Source organism: Onychomys torridus, chromosome 19, assembly GCF_903995425.1.
Source record: "Onychomys torridus chromosome 19, mOncTor1.1, whole genome shotgun sequence".
Lineage (NCBI taxonomy): Eukaryota > Metazoa > Chordata > Mammalia > Rodentia > Cricetidae > Onychomys > Onychomys torridus.
The window spans coordinates 59,807,588-59,810,979 of NC_050461.1; the positions used below are offsets into that span (position 1 = coordinate 59,807,588).

The 3,392-nt window shown below is 45.1% G+C and overlaps 1 pseudogene; it reads right to left on the reverse strand.

Annotated features, from left to right (window-relative positions):
* Positions 1 to 1,466: 1,466 nt before the first annotated feature.
* On the reverse strand, positions 1,467 to 2,469 carry LOC118570318 (annotated as a pseudogene).
* Between the last annotated feature and the right edge of the window lie 923 nt (positions 2,470 to 3,392).

Sequence of the window (3,392 nt, forward strand, 5' to 3'; positions counted from 1 at the left end):
CCTAGCTAGTTTAAAGCAGAGTTAGAAATTTTATTGAAGATATTTTAATATGCACTTAGGCATGAAGGTGAAGAGAAATGGGGTGTTCAGAAAGAAAGACATGCTAAGTGTGGTACTGTCTCCCAGGCAAGAGTGGCACTAAGGATCTTAGCATTATCTTTCTATACCAATATGGCGGCTCACAAGTCACACCTCAGAGGGCTGCTAAGAAATGTTTTCTCTTGTTCCCTCATTTTGATTATGGGATGCCTCTGGAGATACCTTGAATGGAGTTATCATTGGATAAGGTGAAACCAGGAGCCACTAGGGATGTGCAGGGATTAGTACAGGCCTTTTCCTTGTGTGAGATTTCTTGTAAGATTGCTAGAGTGGAAGAAAGGTCTTAGATGTTATTTTTTTTCTTGCTTCTCTGCTGGTGAGAGACTTTAACTGGGTCCATGGGTGAGGGACTCCATTCTCTTCCCATGCCAACCTTCCCCCTGTATTTCTGCCATGCCTCAGTGGCATCTAGGGGGCAGCTGTGAACTGAGAAGGCAGGCTGCAGATGGATAATGGGTCATGAATTCAAGCTGGATGGGCAGTGGGTGATGCAGGCTGGCACCAAGTCTGTACTCAGGCCAAGGAAACGTTTAAGGAAAAGAGAGCCACTGTATGCACTGGACACACTAGGCAGAGAACCTGTGACAGGACCAGAGAGTGCAGAGGCTCCTCCATCTTGTGTTCTTGCTGAGACCATTTTAGGTTTGACTAGAATTTGATCCCCTTGATGGAGAATCCTATGAAAATTACCCAACTCTATTCTAGGAGTCCAAGGTCAAGATGCCCCAGCTAACTTTTCCCCCCTGGTTTAATAAGGAATTGTTTGTTTTGAGAAAAAGATCCCAAACATCAGGCTGTTCATAAAAATAACCCACGGGATTAACTTTAGAAAACAAATATTAAGACTATTACATTATTTTCCTGTAAGATGCATTTGACATGCCAACTCTCATTCACAAAAATACATGGTTACATTCGTGTTGAAGAGCCCCACTCATGTGAGGGAAAACACACACCTACAATGCAAAGCTGCTCTCAGAGTTACAAGTAAATGAGATGCCTCTGCAGTTAGGGAAGCAACTACCAAAATCTTAGGCATGGGAAGAACTGTGCTCCCTGCATAACAAGAGGTTATTTTGGAGACAGTTGATAAAAACCATACATCTTTTTATTGTTAAGTCAAAGAGGTATCAAAATTAAAAGCAAAACTTACAAGGTAAGACTTAACAAAACTACTAAGGAGCATCAACGGAAGTGAGAATGGAACTAGGCGCAGGGCAATTGTGAATCAATGAAACAGGAGGATGAGGAGAGGGTGAACGGTGAAAATGTGCTGAAGTTCTAGGGGAGAGGATCTGCTGTGACTTGGATCTCTCACAAGCGCCTAGGCAAATAATGGGGTAAGATTTCTAAACTCTGCTATGTGCTTAAGAGTCATCCTCTCCTTCCTCAGCCTCTTTTCCATCACCCTTGATCAACTCCAGCTGGTCATCCCCCATCTTCATTGTCATCATCATCCAGCAGGTCACCGTCCTCAGCAGAGTCATCTGCTCCTGCCTCACACTCCATCTTCACATGAGTCTCATCTGTTTTCACCGAGGCACTGCTCTGCTCTTCTTCAGACTTCTCAATCTTCATCTCTACGGGGATGAGAAGGACAAGTCTGCTTGCTTGCTTTGTTCCTTTTCAATTTTCTCCAGGCTTTCCAGCAGAGAATCCACTTTTTGCTTTATCTGAGTCAGCTCCTCCTTAATGGTCTGAAGGTCATCACCTTTCAACTTTCCAGACTTGGATGAAGATTCCCCGTTGTCCACTCTTCGAATTGAATCCACTTTTCTCCCTTCGAGAGGTGTTTCCAGAAACGCGCTGGCATTTAGAAGGCACCACGGCTTGGGCAATAGGAGGAGGAGGAGGAGGAGGAGGAGGAGGAGGAGGAGGAGGAGGAGGAGGAGGAGGAGGAGGAGGAGGAAGAGGAGGAGGAGGAGGAGGAGGAGGAGGAGGAACACGTGCTGGATAACTGTACATCCTGTCATAATAATCCCGTTGGAAGCCATAGTCCAAATCAAACGAGGAACTGAGTAGAGGGGACAGAGAAGGGTGTTCTGGCACTGACCCGTACATCTCTGCTGCAGATCATTTCACACCTGCTTTTCCTCGGTTCACTTTTGGCTCTGCAGCCAGATTAATATCTAAAACCTAGCCAGCAATCATTCTGCCATCCTCTCCAGCTACAGCAGCTCGGGCATTTCTTTCGTTAACATATTGGACGAAGGCAAAGCCCTTATGCACAAAGCAACCCACAGTTTTACCATACTTTGAAAAGATTGCCTCCACATCAGACTTCTTGACCATAAGTATATTGAGATTCCCAATGAATGCACAGGAATTCATGGATTGAGGGTCTGTTTTGTTGATAACATTGCTAGCCATCTCCTTTGATTACAAGGTTTCTTACAAAGCTGAAAATGTAGCTGAAGATAAAAAAAAAAAAAATCTCACAAGAAGATGGAGAGAGAGAGGAGACTGCCTCTCCTACTGCAGTTCGGTGCCGAGATGCTGAAGCCTGTCCTGGATCTCACTCTGTAGACCAGGCTGGCCTCAAACACACAGAGATCCACCTGCCTCTGCCTCCTAAGTGCTGGGATTAAAGGTGTGCACTGCCACCGCCTGTCCCCGGCCTCTGTTATACTGCCTGATTGTGCAAAACGTCCCCCTGCTGCTGCCAAGGAAGATAACAGGATATGGTTCTTGATTTTAAAAGTCCCTTGCTTTAAAAGCTTTGGGGCTACACTTGGGTCCCAAATAACCTGAGTGTAGTCCGGTCCAGTTGGAATAAAGACTTTCAGTTGGCTGTAGACTGTGTCTGAGTGGTGTTCTTTGTGGGCTTTGTTGTGGAATATTACTTTAACTATGTAAAGGTGTGTTACATCTGTTTATGTTGCCTTTGTTTAACTAGGTAAAGATGTGCTGCATCTGTTTCACCTTGCCTGCTTAAGGTATCTGATTGGTCTAATAAAAAGCTGAATGGCCTCTAGCTAGGCAGTAGATGGATAGGCAGGGCTGGAGGGCAGAGAGAATAAGTAGGAGGAGAAATCTAGGCTTAGAGTATGAGAGAGAAGAGAGGGTGGGGGAGAAAGAGAGGGAGACTCCCAGGGCCAGAAGCCAGGCAGCCACCAGTTACACACAGAGGAAACAGGAAAGTAAGATATACAAAATACAAGGTAAAAAGCCCTGAGCCAAAATGTAGCTAAAGAGAAACAGATTAAAACAAGAGTGAAGATAAGGCTGAGCATTCATAACTAACATGTCTCCATGTCATGATTTGGGAGCTGCTTGGTGGCCCAAAAGAAGGC